The sequence below is a fragment of the Pipistrellus hanaki genome, assembly GCF_964339955.1.
Source record: "Pipistrellus hanaki genome assembly, chromosome: 1".
NCBI lineage: Eukaryota > Metazoa > Chordata > Mammalia > Chiroptera > Vespertilionidae > Pipistrellus > Pipistrellus hanaki.
In genome coordinates this window covers 180,841,232-180,857,533 of record NC_140503.1, presented here as the reverse complement: position 1 = coordinate 180,857,533, position 16,302 = coordinate 180,841,232, and the positions used below count along the sequence as shown (strand labels likewise).

Genomic DNA, 16,302 nt, shown 5'->3' with positions numbered 1-16,302 from the left:
TGCCCCATACTGGGGATTGAGCCCGAAACCCCAGCATGTGCCCTGATGGGGAATCAAACTGTCACTTCCTGGTTCATAAATCATCACTCAACCACTGAGCCATACTGGCTGGGCTCAGTAGCTATTACCTGTATTTTAACCACAAATGGGAAAAAAGTGGTGTATTCCACTGCCCCTGCTTGGATGAACAGCTGCCCTAGCTTTCCAGGATAGAGGAGTTTCCAGAGAGGCAGGACGTTCAGTGCTAAAACTGAAACAATCTAAAAAAAAAAAGAAAGAAAGAAAAGGAACCAGAAACAACCCTACATCCTTATTTCTTCCTCACTGTGGGGCATGTTCACATTTAGAGTTAGGAATCTGCCTTTCTCCATCTACTGACGCAGACATAACAACTAACCCAGGGATCTTTCTTCAATTCTGCAGCATTTGGCTGGTGAATTTCTCTTTCTGGATATTGTTTTATCCTCAGTAGATGACAGTCTATGGTTTCCTTTCTCCTAACAGCTCCTTCTCCATCTCCTTCATGAACTCCTGCCTCTATTGCCAAATTCTGTTCTCAGACCACACAAGGTCAGACAGGTGTGGGTTCAAGGTCTAGTTCTTTACCTGTGAGCTCCTTGAGCATGAAAAGTTATTTAATGCCCCCAACGCTTAGCTTATTTAATCCCCCTGAATCTGTAATATAGGGTTAATGATTCCTATGTACAGTGTACTGTGGGGATTAGGGAGGAATATTTAGAACATTTAACTTAGTTCTTGGCAGAAACTAAGTCCTCAATAAAAGAAAGTTATTGTTGCTCCTTCGTCTTTTAGGTATTTTCTTTCTTTTTCAAGATAAAATATTACTTGGTCATTTCTATGCAGCCTTAAATGTTTTTTTCTAGCTCCATGACCATATTCCAATTGCCACCATTACCAGGCTGTCTTCCAGCTCTATCCATTCAAAATATCTAAGGCCAAAGCCATCATAATCCCCTCCAACCAGCTCTTAGAGTCTCTTTTTGTTTCTAGGATTCCCTGGTGTCCAGGTTCAAACAGTCCAGGCTGTCTTTGACTCGCTCTTCTCTCTCCTCACCCACGGTGGTCAAGCCCCAGATCTGATCGGTTCTATCTGAAGCACATTCCTCATGTCCCTCCTCTCTTTTGATCCCAGTGTCACAGCTGGGACTGCTGCCTCCCATCTCATCTCTGCATTTAGTTGTCATGTCTCTTTAATCTACTCCGTTATGGAATAGTTTCTTGGTCTTTTGTTGACTTTTAAGACCCTGTGGCTTTTGGAGATTTCAGGTCAGTTATTTTGTAGAATGTCCTTCAATTTGGGTTTTCTTGATGTTTCCTTGTGATTAGATTCACATTGTACATAGTTGGCAGAAGTATCACAGAAGTAACGTGTTCTTCTCATTATACTGTATATCAGATGGTGGCAATTTCAACTTGCCCCATTAAAGGTACCTCTGTAAAGGTACTCTCCTCTCCTTCATAATGAATAACTATGTCAATATCCCATTCCTCTTTAACCTCTCTGCTTATTCATTTACTTATTTACATCTGTGTGGGCTCATGATTTCTATTTTATTAAATAGGTTATAATTTGCTACTGTTGCTATTTCATTTTATGTTCACATCCTGTCTGTATTGGCCAATGGGAATGTCCCAAGCTCACTTCTGTGTCCTTTGACAGGTGCTCATCATTGTGTGAGCACTTTCTTGATGTCTGGCATAAGGTGTTTCAAGCTGCTCTTATACTTTCTTAGTCCTAGCTCTAGACTCAGCCAGTCCTCCAAGGAGCCCTCACTTCTTTTGGTGGAGAATAGTATTTAGAAGTCAATATTTGAGCAGTAGGTTTATTCAGTCAGTGACAGAGCTAGGGAATACACAAAGACATATATTTACTTCAATATTTCTTTTTTGTTGACATATATATGGAAAACCATACATTTTTACCTACACTAATTCCAGTCTAACACCACAGGATTTATTCTAGTTCTCTCTCTTTCCACAAGGAGAGAAAGAAAACAAGAGAACTTCTGTGAGGGGAGGGAGTGGGCAAGCCCTTGTGAAGAGATGACATGGGAGAAACTGCATCTGAGGTTGTGGAGCTTCCCTAGACAAGGTCCTATTCTTTCCTGATTCCTATGATCCTAATTATATTTTTAATTTGATCAATTGTGGAAATATAGCTAATCTCTCATTTCTTCCATCACCTTCTCCACTACAAAGAAGTCTTCCTCTTCTGTGTGGGCTCTGACTCACCATGCCAGAGGCTGCCCCTCTGCGTGGACACCCTCCTCACCCCTCCTGGGCTTTGACATCCCATCCCCTCCCCTTCACGTGATGCCCCATGTCTCCATTGTGCTCCAGCTTTGCCTACCCAAGCTGGGCCACCGTGGCTCCCCCTCCCCCTAGTCATGGAGGCCGACCGTGCTCCAACCCACCTAAAAGGGAAGGAGAGGGGAGTGGTGAGGAGGGAAGGAAAGAAAAACTACAGGAGAGGGGAAAGGAGGAGCAATGTGTAATGTTTTTGTTTCTAAAAAAAAAAAAAAAAAAAAAAAAAAAAGATGAAGGTAAATATGGTGAAATGTTCAGATTTAATGAATCTTCGGTAATGAATAGGTATATGAGTGTTTTTTATAGCATCCGCTGTGGTTTGCTTTTCAAACTCTACTCTGTTGTTTCTGGGACCACTGCAAACACACTCCCTGTGGAAAAGGAGAGATAAGGCCCAGATGTGATCACCACAGATGTGGAAAAGCTTTTTCTTTTTAAGTTTCCAGTCCATTACAGACCAATACCTTTGTAAATACAATAAAAATGAATATCTAGAAGACACACACACAGATCTATGAAAGAGACCCTCTAATATTTAAATCACATTCGACAGACACGGTGGCCCTGTGCACTGCTGTGAAGGTCCCTAAGTGCCTTCTACCCTCCTCTCACTGTTGACCAGAACAACATTGTTTGGACCAGCAGCTGCTCCTGGCCCACAGTTTGAGGACCACTGCATTCTAAGCTTCTTCATGTTTGAACTGTGACATGAAAGATTAAAATTGGAAAATAAAATGAAACCAAGAACCTCATCTCCGCTGTGAAAAGTCCCAGGTGTGCTCTTGAAAATGTCTGTGTGCAGCCCAGCTGGAGCGGCTCAGGTGTTTGGATGTGGCCCCTGCACCGAAAGGTCGCCGGTTGGATTGCCGGTCAGAGCACATACCTGGGCTGTGGGTTCCAACCTCGATTGGAGAGCTGATAGAAGGCAACCAATGTCTCTCTCTGTGTGTCTGTCTCTCTGTCTCTCAGCAAGTCCTTGGGTGAACATTTTAAAAATGTGGGCTTCTGTGTGAAGCCTCCAGATTCCCTTTTTGCAGGCCTTCTTCATTCCACTGTCAAAATATTCTGCCAAAATAATGATGTCTACAGACTGGCAGGGCTTCTGGGAATCTAGAGAGGAAAAGAGGGAAAGAGGAGTCCAGAGAATGAAATGGCAGCAGACAGAGCCACCAGAAAACCTCTTAGAAAACAAGAGAACTTCTGTGAGGGGAGGAAGTGGGCAAGCCCTTGTGAGGAGATGACATGGGAGAAACTGCATCTGCGTTTGTGGAGCTTCCCTAGACAAGGCCCTATTCTTCCCAGTCTCCCTCCCGGTTTGGAGCTGAGTCACTTGGAGAGGCCTGGCGGCCTCGCTGAAAACCCCGCCTTTGGCTCCGGGAGCTGCAGACAGGCCAAATCCTTGGGCGTCTTGCCTTTTGTCATCTCTGTGGAGATTTGACAGACACTGTTGTTTCTGGGACCCCTGTAAACAAAATCTCCCTGGAAAAGGAGAGATAAGGAACAGATGTGATCACCACAATCTGAGAAACAAAACAAAGCAGAGCAGAAAGCCAAGGGCACTGCACCATTTTCTCCACCGGCCAGTACAGACAGAGCTGAAGCCAAGTTCCTATAGAGTTTGACCTCCTGGCATGGGCGCTCTGAGTGGGTAGTGGGTATCCCAGAGCAGGAGGAACTGGGCTCTTGCCTGTGTTTCTAGGAAGGTTTGTGTGTATAGGGAAGCCATTTTGATGTAAAAAATGTGTCAGGTTAGTGCCCTCTCCCCAGGGGCCTCAAAGTTTCTGTAAATGTCAATTTCTCAGCAAAATATTTACTAAATTTTTAAAAATATTTTTTTAATTGATTCAGAGAGGAAGGAAGAGGGAGAGAGAGATAGAAACATCAATGCTGATAGAGAATCATTGATGGGCTGCCTCCCGCAAACCCCCCACTGGGGATCGAGCCCACAACCCAGGCATGTATGTGCCCTTGACTGGAATCGAAGCTGGGACCCTTCAGTTCGCTGGCCGACACTCCATCCACTGAGCCAAATTGGTTAGGGCTAGATTTTTTTTTTTTTTTTAAAGTACATTTAACCTGGAATTTTCCATAACAGTTGCAAGTGGTTGTTGTTGTTTTCAATGACCTCTTTTGTGCTGCCATGTGGAAAGTATTGGTGGTTTTTCTTCTTCTTCTATTTCCTGTTTGAAGGCTTCAGATTGATTATCCGTCATGCTCATGGTGGCGCTATCCATGGCTGACACCTTGAGAGGGGGCGCTGAGGACTTTCTAGACTCCCAGCATTCTGGGTCTGGCATCCTTTCTCAACCCATTCCTCAGAGCACTGCTGCTTGTTCTACAGGATTGTTTTCCTTCCAATGTATAAACTGGGGGTTTTGGCTGCATGTGCTCATTAAGAAAACCCTTGTCACTTGCCACAAGTGTAGAAAGAATGTTCCAAATGTTCCTGGAAAACTTTCAGCCGGTTCACATCCATGCTTAGGTTCTCCATACAATTTTCTCTCTTCCTCCTACTCCCCCCCCTCGCCCCAAGACTTCGGGCAGAGTTACTTATGAGGCAGAGAGATTGCACTCTTTCAGCCAGGCAGACTGGCTGGGCGTAGGTAACAGATGAAGTCATTGGTGTGGATGACTAACTGACACCGTAAAGTTCTTTGGAGATGGGTGAGGGGGCTAGGCTCTGTGAGTGCGGCTAGGCTAGGCTCTGTGAGTGCGGCCAAGAAATAAGATTTATAACAACCCATCAAGGATTTAATACCCTTTTGCGGACATGCTCCCAAATGGAGCTTATTAAATACAGACAAGCTTATTCTAAAGCAAAGAAACTCACCGGGTATAAAAGTAGAGCCTTTATTTCCAAACATTTATTCAGGACAGGGTATTTCCACTTACATGTAATTGTTCTGATGCTGGTTGAGCATATTTATTCTAATTTCTAATTACAACAGCAAATATCCAACATTGAATTTCCTGGCTATGAATTCCCCACAGTTGAGGACTTGAAATTTTCCTATGGTTTTTAAGATATTTTAATCTGTTTTTGTCTTTTCCTTCTACATTTATTTCGTGAAAGAAGCTAGCACAGGTACTAAAGTAATGGAACAGTGGAAAACTAACCCTAGTGGATCAAGGAAGATTAACTTGCATTCAAAATAATGACTCAAGAGAATGAAAAGACAAGCCATAGACTGGGAAAAAAATGCTTTGCAAAACACATATTTAATGAGGGACTTGTATCCAAAATATACAAAGAAATACTAAGACTCAGCAATAAAAAAGCAATCCAATAAAAAAAAAATGGGCAAAAGATCTGAACAGACATGCTTCTAGGAAGATAGGCAGATGGAATAAGCATATGAAAAGGTAATCAACAACTGTGCCATCACGGAATTGCAAAAGGAAACAATAATGAGATACCACTGTACACTCAGAATAGTGAAAATCCAAAACAACTGACAACACCGAACACTGACAAGGATGCAGAGTAAAAGGAACTCTCATTCATTGCTGGTGGGAATGCAAAATGGTTCAGAAACTTTGGGAGGTAGCTTGGCAGTTTCTGACAAAGCTAACCATAGTCATGCGAAATGATCCAGCAATCATGCTCCTGGGTATTTATCCAAATGGAACCTTATGGCCACCCAAATACCTGCACACAAATGTTTATAGCAGCTTTATTCATAATTATCCCAAACTGGAAACAGCCAAGATGTCTTTGGATAGGTGGATGTGATAAACTGTCGTACATCAGACAACAGACAAAAAGAAGTGAGCTATCAATTCATAAAAAGACATGGAGGAAATGTAATGTGTATCTCTAAGTTCGAGTCAGTCCATAAATTAGGCTACATACTTCATGATTTCAACTACATGACATTCTTGAAAAAGCAGAAGTATAGAGACAGTAAAAAGATCAGGGGGCCAAAACTGGTTTGGCTCAGTGGATAGAGCGTCAGCCTGAGGACTGAAAGGTCCCCGGTTCGATTCCTGTCAAGGGCATGTACCTTGGTTGTGGGCACATCCCCAGTAGGTGTGCAAGAGGCAGCTGATCGATGACTCTCTCTCATCAATGTTTCTAACTCTCTATCTCTCTCTCTTCCTCTCTGTAAAAAAATCAATAATAATAAAAAAAACGATCAGGGGTTGCCAGGGCTGGAGGTGGAGAAGGGAGGAAAAGACGAATAGGTGAAGCACAGAAGGTTTATAGGGTAGCAAAACTCTTTGCTATGATACTGTAATGGTGGATAAACAATAGTGTGCGTTTGTAAAAAGTCATAGAGCCGTACAATAGAAAGAGTGAATCCTAATATAAATTATAGCCATATATAATAAATATAATAAAAGGCTAATATGCAAATTGTCCCCTTGACCAGGAGTTCAACCAGGGGGCGGAGCTGGCCAGCCAACTGCCCATAGCCCCTCCCTCCCACTGGCCCAGCCCAATCTGCCCAATTGGGGCACCCGTGCACAAATTCGTACACCAGGCCTTTAGTTGTTAATAATAACATGTCAAAACGAGTGGCCTGGTGCACAAAATTTGTGCACATTAAAAGGGAATTAATTAGAGGAAATATTTTAATATTGCTATTTGCTCTTTCTCTGTAATAGAAGAATTGATTTGTCCCCATCTGGCACCGGCCTCCCATTTAAAGTCAAGTCCTGGGTGAAGGTATCTGGCTCCTTCCTCCCTCCTGTCAGAGTCTGGGCTGGTGCTTGCAGGGATGCAGCGTCAAGTCCCACCAGCGCTGTGAGACCCAGAGTCAAGTCCCCGCCCTCTCACCCATGCCTCACCGAGCACACAGCCTCACCCGCCTTTGCGCCTGTTGCACATGCAGGCTCCTGGTGATCGGTCGTTATGGTATAAGGGCATCACAACCACAGGCTTTTTATAATATAGGATTGGTTCATCAATTATAACAAATGTACCACACTAATGCAAGATGTTAATGGTTAATGATAGGGGAGGCTCTGTGTACGTGTGTGTGTGTGTGTGTGTGTGTGTGTGTGTGTGTGTTTGAGAGAGAGAGAAAGAAGTGGGATAGATAGGAACTTTTTATGCTATTTGCTCAGTTTTTTTGTAAACTTAAAAATATTTTAAAATATAAAGTCTATTAAGTAAAAATACCCAATATGGCCCTGGTCAGGTGGCTCAGTTGGTTAGAGTGTCGTCCCATACACCAAAAGGTTATGGGCACATATCTAGATTTCAGGTATGATCCCTGGTCAGGGCACATATGGGAGGCAACTGACATCTCTCTCTCTCTCTCTCTCTCTCTCTCTCTCTCTCTCTCTCTCTCAAAAATCAATAAAAATGTATCCTTGGGTGAGGATTTAAAAAACAAACAACATGACTCAAAATGGTCACTTTTCATCATAAAGACAAACTGCCTTCTACAGCATCTTATTTCTGTGCTGGTTCCTCGAGGGCCCTTGTCTATCTTGTTCATTACCACACACCCATCACACATAGTAGGTTCTCATAAAGACTACTGAATGAATATGCTCAACAACGTTTTACCATTAAAACTCTGCCCTAATGTTAGTTGCACCGATAGACCTTGACCAAATGCAACCATTATAATAGCAGTTAATACATAGAATATTTAATCTGTGTCGGGCATTTTTCTAGACCCTTGATATGTAGTAATTAATCTCCTCCTCATAATAACCCTATGCAATAGGTGCTCATGCACAGATGAGGGAACGGGGCCATGGAGAGTTTAAGCACTTTGTCCAAGGTTATAGTACCAATAGTGATGCAGCCAGGATTTGAACCCAGAAAGTCTAGCTCCAGAGGCCACGCTCTTCTGACAATTCTGTTCAAATAGGATCGGAGAGAATAAAGAGGTATATCAACAAATAATCTCCTCCCTTAAGGAGATTTTGAATGAGGATATCTAGGCATGAAGACTACAAACAATAATAGAGGGCTGAGCTCTTTCCTTTGGAATGCTTGCTCAGGCCCAGCCCTAACTGACAGGTCAAGCTGCTGGTTTGTTTCTCTATGTGTCCTGGGCTGTTTTCCCACCACACACCTCACAGTCAACATTCAAGAGCTAGTAACATTACTTACTAATTGCTCCTCTGACTCCCCACAATTAGACTCAAACTGCTTAAGGTCAGGGTTAACTTTTTATACTTCAGTCTACCAGGATGGTGGGTGGTTAATAAGTATTTTTGGACTGGGTAACTGTTGGAAGACTGACTGCTCAGTCGGAGCACAATTTTAAGCCAATATTTCAATAAAAAATCAAGCTCAGCCGAGACCTGTTTGACCCAGTGGATAGAGCATTGGCCTGCGGACTGAAAGGTCCTGGGTTCGATTCCGGTCAAGGGCATGTACCTTGGTAGGGGGTGTGCAAGAGGCAGCTGGTCGATGTTTCTCTCCCATCGACGTTTCGAATTCTGTCCTTCTCAATTCCTCTCTGTAAAAATCAATAAAATATATTTTAAAAAAATCAAGCTCAAAAGTTATGTGCTTCTTCCGGGGACGGTGACTTCAGGCATTCACCATGGTCCAGCGTTTGACATACCGCCGGAGGCTGTCCTACAATACAGCCTCTAACAAAACTAGACTGTCCTGAACCCCTGGTAATAGAATTGTTTGCCTTTACACCAAGAAGGTTGGGAAAGCACCCAAATCTGCATGTGGTGTGTGCCCAGGCCGACTTCGAGGAGTTCGTGCTGTGAGGCCTAAAGTTCTAATGAGGTTGTCTAAAACGAAAAAAACACATCAGCAGGGCCTATGGTGGATCCATGTGTGCTAAGTGTGTCCGTGACAGGATCAAGCGTGCTTTCCTTATTGAGGAGCAGAAGATCGTTGTGAAAGTGTTGAAGGCACAAGCACAGAGTCAGAAAGCTAAATAAATTTAAAAATGAAAAAAAAAATAAAGTTACGTGCTTGCTTTTATTAAAAAATGTTTCATAGCAGCCGAAACCGGTTTGGCTCGGTGGATAGAGCATTGACCTGTGGACTGAAAGGTCCCAGGTTCAATTCAGGTCAAGGGCATGTACCTTGGTTGCGGGCACATCCCCAGTAGGGGGTGTGCAAGAGGCAGCTAATTGATGTTTCTCTCTCATTGATGTTTCTAACTCTCTATCCCTCTCTCTTCCTCTCTGTAAAAAAATCAATAAAATATATTTAATATATATATATATATTTATATATTTATATATTTATATATATATATATATATATATATATATATATATATATATATATATAATATAAAACTCATATACTGGCTAAATAGCCACATGGCCGCCGAAAACCATACATTCCCTTCTCATTCTCCCGCTGTTCCCTAGCTTGTCGCGCATTCTTTCCCAAAATCTGGACTTTGTTAAAACACCACGGGACCAGGGACAAATTGTTAAAAAGCGGGACATCTGGTCACCTTAATCTTGGGGCAAGCGACCCCAAACCTTGGTTCTATTCCAGCCACCACCCCAGGCACTGTCCCCACTACAGTGCTTATCAAAGTTCTCAAAGGCGAAAACATTTCATAACTGTCTCTCAGAAGATGCACATCGTACTGCGTGCTAGTAAGCTAGTTAAACAAGTGATGTCATTACAAATCAGCTATTCAGATAGTTTAGATAAGTTACTTATTTATTTCATAAATACATAAATTTTCTTGAATTTAGCAGACAGTACTCGTATTATTTATATTTTATGGTGGCGACAAAAAATCTAGCGCCGGCCTTGAAAGTGACACTTATGACTTAGGTTACAATTAAGTGTTGAGACTTTGACAGCCATTTTATGTGTGAAATATATATAATTTAACAAAGTCTTGTGAAAATTTTCATGACCTTTTAAACAACGACAGCAATCTACTAAAAAAATTCACTCAAATGAGAAATATGCCAAAGAATAAAAGAATACTATACATATTATTTATTTATTTATTATATTTGTAAGTTATACTTATGTTGAAATTTTTATATTACAATACTATTTTTGCATTCTATGAAAATTTTTGTTGCTCCATATAGACCAAATTTTTAATCAAAAACACCTGCCCTGTCCCCCCCCCGGCCCCCCAATCAATGGTGTCCCGCTTTACCAATGTTAAAATCTGGTCACCTTACCCAAGATGCCATTATAGATTGAGAAGCCATCCATTTCTGAGCCTTTGGTGAGTTTCTTAAGGCACTCCAGATGCACCCCTGGACACTTACAGCTCAGGAGACATTTAATGACAAGGGAAAGAGGGCTGGGAAGGGTAGAGGCTGTTTGAAACTAGTTTGCCTAATCTGTCCAGGCCTCACTGTCACCATCTACAAAACGGAATAATAATAATAATAATAATAATAATAATAATAATAATAATAATTTCTACCTTATAATCTGTTGGGGGAAAAGTTAAATAAAAGAACATATGTAAACCATCTAGCAGTGTTTCACATGTAGTAAGAGTTCCATAAATGACAGTTATTGTTTCACATGGTACTTATCCTAGAATTGCTTGCAGATAGCAAGTCACTCCCATTTAGTTACAAGTAGCTTGGGAGCAGACCCTGAGTGCAGTCATCTCTGCCTGTTTTCAGGAACTGAGTGAGGGCTCCCTGAAGATAGAGACCTTTTCTTATTCTTCTAGTCATTGCTCCTAGCAAAGAGCCTGGCTTGTGGTAAACAATGGAGATGGTTATTATATTAAATGGTAATCTATGTTTGCTGAATGAATGAGTGAGTGAGTGAATGAGCGAATGAATGAAAACCACGCTAAAGCAAAGAGAATGGAAATCTAAGAAAGAAGAGCGATACATGTGCCTGATTTGGTGTTTTGTTTTTTGTTTAAAATTAATTCTCAAATCTTCTCTGTTGGGATCTTGGCTGACACACACTTGCTGGGGTTGACTGGATTATTTAATTGCTATTTTCTGTCTCTAACTACTGTGATTATGACTCAAGTAGTGGATACATTGACGGTGCTATGTAAATAACAATTATTTTAATTTCGGTTTGACCTGTACAGTATATTCTGACAACATAGCTGACTGAGCATTTGTGTCTGTGCACTCTGGAGGGGGTAGAGAAGGTCTATTATGAAGACACAAAGGAATCTCCCCTCTATGCACATGGCAATTTCAGAATTATAACATGGAGAAGTAAAATACCACTGTAATTACAGCAAGTTCGTGGAAAGAAATTGTTTTTGAAGTAGTATATAATCTAAAGGCATTGTATTTAGATGATATAAAGTCTAATTCTGTTGACACTATATTGTTTTTGGTGCCAGGAAAAAATGGTAACGGCAAATTTTCAGGCTTCCTATGAGAGTATGAATGTGCCTTGGAGATTGAAGTGTGATTAAAGCAACAACAATTAGTGTGACATGCACAGCCAAGTGCTTGGCATGTAGTAAATGCTCAGTAAGTATTAGGTATCATCACTTGGCAATAGCACATGTCTAAGTAAGCATTCGACGTAAATGATGTGCTGGGTGCATTTAAAATGACCTCCACAAGGAACTCAACTTTAATTCTTATGGCACCTGGCAGACCCTTAAATCACCGCAAATGTTATTATTATTAATTAAAATTTTTTTTTGCACTTTAAATGCACAAGGGATCATTTTAGACACTGGAGGGAGTGGAGAATAGAGGGTTGGGGTCCATGGGTAGGACACAGAGAAGAATACCATAGTACCTGCTTTTACAATAAATAAAAGAGACAATGCACATGTGGAATAAAATGAGAACTCTAACTGAGCCTTACTTCATGCTTATTCTAAATGCTTACTCCTACTAATTCATTTAAACTCCATACAGATAAGGAAACCGTGGCACAGGAAATGTAAGGTATCACAGCCAGCAAGCAGGAGACAAGATTCCAATGTAGGCTAACGACCCAAGGGCCCACATCCTGACCCCAACATTAAATTGCCCCCTGAAATGTGTGCAAATAGCAGTAATACAAGTATAGTCTTCAGTGAGTGGTAAGAAAACCACCCTGGGTATATGCCAGCCCAGAGATCGGGGAAGGTTTCTCCGAGTACTGACATTTGAGATGAGTTTGGGAAAACCAGGGGAAAGAAATGTCAAGCAAGAGAGGACAGATTCCTAGAGCCTTTGGCAGCCCCTCCCTGCCCCGATTCTGGGGTAAGCCCCTTCTCTGGACTTCTACATCAACCGCAGTCCCCTGTTGCATGCACCTTTAGGACATTTCCTGCCATTGTCGATTTTGTTTTGTTTTTGTCTCTTCCCAGATAAATATAAGCTCTTCGGGAACAGAGACCTGCCTGGACTGGACTTTCTGTGTCCCCAGCAACTGGATACCCAGTAGCTGTCAACAGTAGAGTGGGAAGTAAATCGTGGGGAATTCATACAATGGAATACTTCCCAGAAATGAGGATAAACAAACTACAACTTATGAGGGTTTACTGTTATGATCTACCACCATGATTCTTTATCTGAAATTAAATCTTTTACAAGACAAAATGACTACTTTTAACTTAAAATACTATATGCCCTACAGAAACGTACATTTCTATATGTGCAGCTCATTACTTGAAACACTTTTGTGCCTAAATCAGTAGGACTATTGGAGCCAAAGTAGACCTTTTAAATGCATATGCCATGGAGGATGAGTGCCTTTCAATTATCTGAGACGTTAATATGGCATTTTAAATGAAAATGACAATGACTCCTGCTCTTGTTCTCACTTGAATAGGCTGTCTTTTTCTACTCTGCTCACACACTGAGGATGCTTACTCTAGTCTGGAAGGAAATCTATAGCAGTGGTTGCTGGAGAGGTGCTATTTGAGGGCATAGACAACAGAGGGAAACCAGGTTACACAAGAGAGGCTGAACAAATTTAAGAAATTCACAAAATTACCAACTTATAATAATAAATGGGTTCCCCAAATTCTTGCCAGGAACACTGTTTTTTCATGTTATCAAATTCTGTCCCTATTGTTACTGGAATGGTAAAATATTTGAATCATCTTTAAAAAAAAAATATATATATATATATATATATATATATATATATATATATATATATATATGGCCTTGGGATCTGAGCCAGCTGATCCCTAATGCCTACATGACTCCCTAGGAATAGCTTGAGCCCTTAGAAAAGGCCATTCCTTCTTAGAAGACTAATGTGCTTCCTGGAGATATGGAGGACTATTGAATTTTTGAAAAGATTCATTCCTGGAGTACCCAAACCTCTCCCTCTTCAGGATTAACCCTAACTCTGTCCTTTTTTAGGCACTCATGGACAAGCTCATTGTTTAAGCGTTGCTAGTTCATCCCTTAGGCCCTGTCCATGTCCACTTCTGACCATGCTTTTCTTGATCCTTGAGAGAGGAAGGGAGAGAGAAGCATCAACTTACTGTTCTATCTTTCCATGCATTTGTTGGTTGATTCCTGTACGTGCCCTGACCGGGGATCAAACCTATAACATTGGTGTATTGGGGCAATGGTGTAATCAACTGAACTAACCAGTTAGGGTCTGGTCATGTTTTTTGCCATGCACCCAGGCAGAGATTCCTTCTTTCAGTGAATGTCAAAACTCCACTTTCAAAAGATGATATTAAACATTATTTTACTCACCATTTGAAATAGACTGGATTCATTCACTTTTTCCTTCAATACACATTTGATGATTACCTGGCATATGCCACGTTCTATCTGCCAGGAACAGGACACAGAGTAGTTTATGAAGCAGACAGGCTCCCAGTCTGCAAGGACCTAACAGTCTAATAGGAGAGACGAAAATAAAATGAAGAAGAAGACAAAGACAAAGATGAAGAAGGAGAAGACGGACAAGGGCAAGGATGAGGAGGAGGACAAGGACAAGAACTAGAAGGAGGACAAAGAGGAGAAGTAACTTGTTGCAGAACTGTGTGGTTATTTCTATGAAAGGAAGAATAGGAGGGAGCACTCACAAAGAACAAACTTTAAATCTGAGATATGAAGGGTAGGAAGGAAGGCTTGTGGGGGTGGAGAGAGGATGGGATGGAGTGAAGTTTTTCAGGTGAGGGAACTGTGTGCAGGTCCAGAGATGGGAAAGACCTTGATAGGTTTTAAGGAGAAAAAGACCAGTGTAGAATGAGTGAAAGAAAAGAAAGTGATATGGGTGACACTGGAAGGGCCTGCAAGGCCACATATAGGAGTTTGGGTTTTGTTTTAAATGAGATGAGAAGCCATTGAAGGATGTGACATTGGCCAGATTAATGAACAAGCACACTGACCATGAGAATGTCTGAAATGAAAAAGACAAATAAACATCAAGAGTTGGCAAGGGCACAAAGCAAATGGGAGACTCATACGTTGCTAGTGAGAGCATAGATGGGTACAACTACTTGGAGTATGCACCTCCTATGACCCAGCAATTCCACTCCTAGCTATATTCCCAACAGAAATGCATGTATAGGTTCACCAAATGAGATTGTGAATGTCAGGCATGAGAATGTTCACAACAGTATTATGCTTGATAGCCAAGAACTGGATACTCAGTAGCTATCAACAGTAGGGTGGGTAAGTAAATTGAGGGGAATTCATGCAATAAAATACTTCCCAAAAATGAGAATAAACAAATTACAACTTACAAGCAAGAACATGAATGAATTTCAATAACAAAGTGTTGAGTAAAAGGAGCCGGATACAGAAGCATGAATACTGTATGATTCTATTTCCAGAAAGCTTTAAAGCAGGCAAAACCAGCCTATGGTGATGGACGTTAAGATAGTTGGGGCCCATGCCGAAACCGGTTTGGCTCAGTGGTAGAGTGTCGGTCTGCAGACTGAGGGGTCCCAGGTTCGATTCCGGTCAAGGGCATGTACATTGGTTGCAGGCACATCCCCTGTAGGGGGTGTGCAAGAGGCAGCTGGTCGATGTTTCTCTCTCATCGACGTTTCTAGCTCTCTATCCCTCTCTCCTCCTCTCTGTAAAAAATCAATAAAATATATTTTAAAAAATGTTCACTTTTTATTAAAAAAAAAAAAAGATAGTTGGGGCCCTTGCCAGTTTGGCTCAGTGGATAGAGCGTCGGCCTGTGGATTGAAGGGTCGGGCCCTGGCTCAATTCCAGTCAAGGGCACTTGCCTTGGTTGTGGGCTGGATTCCCAGTAGGGGGCGTGCTGTAGGCAGCCGATCAATTATTTTCTCTTATCATTGATGTTTCTATCTCTCTCCCTCTCTGAAATCAACTTGGTCATATAGTCATTGGGGGACCACAGTCAGATTGGCATTCTGGATAGATCCCTCTGGCGGAATTGTGAAGATTAGGGTGGGACAAGCAGTTAGGGGGCTGTGATCAGTCTGGAGGAGAGATGCCGAGGACTTGAAATTGGACGCTGGAGGCAAGAGGGGAGGAAAGAAAAATATGGTGCAAAGGAAGATTTGGGAGATAAATCTGGAGGCCTTAGAGATGGAACAGATTCAGATGGGAAGGAAAAAGAATGACTCAAAGATAATTCCCAGCTTGGAGGGACCCTTGGGGTTGTGATAGCCACAAATGAGGGAATTTAGGGGAAGAGGAAAGTTTAGAGGAGTCATTTCAATTGGACCAGTTGAATCCTGACCTGGTCAGAACCTAAATCCTGCTTCCAGGAAAATCCCCATTGTTCAAGCCACATCCTTACCCTTCAGGCAGGCACTTACTGTCAGAGTTTTGTTCATATGCTAATGAGCTGTTTCTTAAAGACTAGAATGTAAACTTTTGGGAAATAGCTTTCTATTTCTTGTAACTTCTCTGGTGTCTCTTCCTGGTCACCTGGCAAGCTCCCAGCCTTGCTCAGAAAGGTATTCCATAAGCTTTTGACTTTCGTGGCACTTATGTGGTGTGAATCATATCACTAGAAAAAGACACAGGAACAGGAAAACCTACTCTGCCCAGATTAAAGGAGAAAAAAATGTTTACCTCCAATTTATTGATTAGTAACTCTTTTCTCATTCTGTTTCCATAGATTATTTCTAACTGCAAACCGCATGAAGATGGCTGTGGGAGGCCACTGCTGGA

General features: G+C 41.7%; 1 pseudogene across 1 annotated transcript; it reads left to right on the top strand.

Moving 5' to 3' along the window:
- Window positions 1–8,805: 8,805 nt before the first annotated feature.
- On the top strand, window positions 8,806–9,220 carry LOC311631407 (large ribosomal subunit protein eL34-like; annotated as a pseudogene). Its single transcript has one exon. The product of its transcript is annotated as a large ribosomal subunit protein eL34-like (transcript).
- Window positions 9,221–16,302: the final 7,082 nt, after the last annotated feature.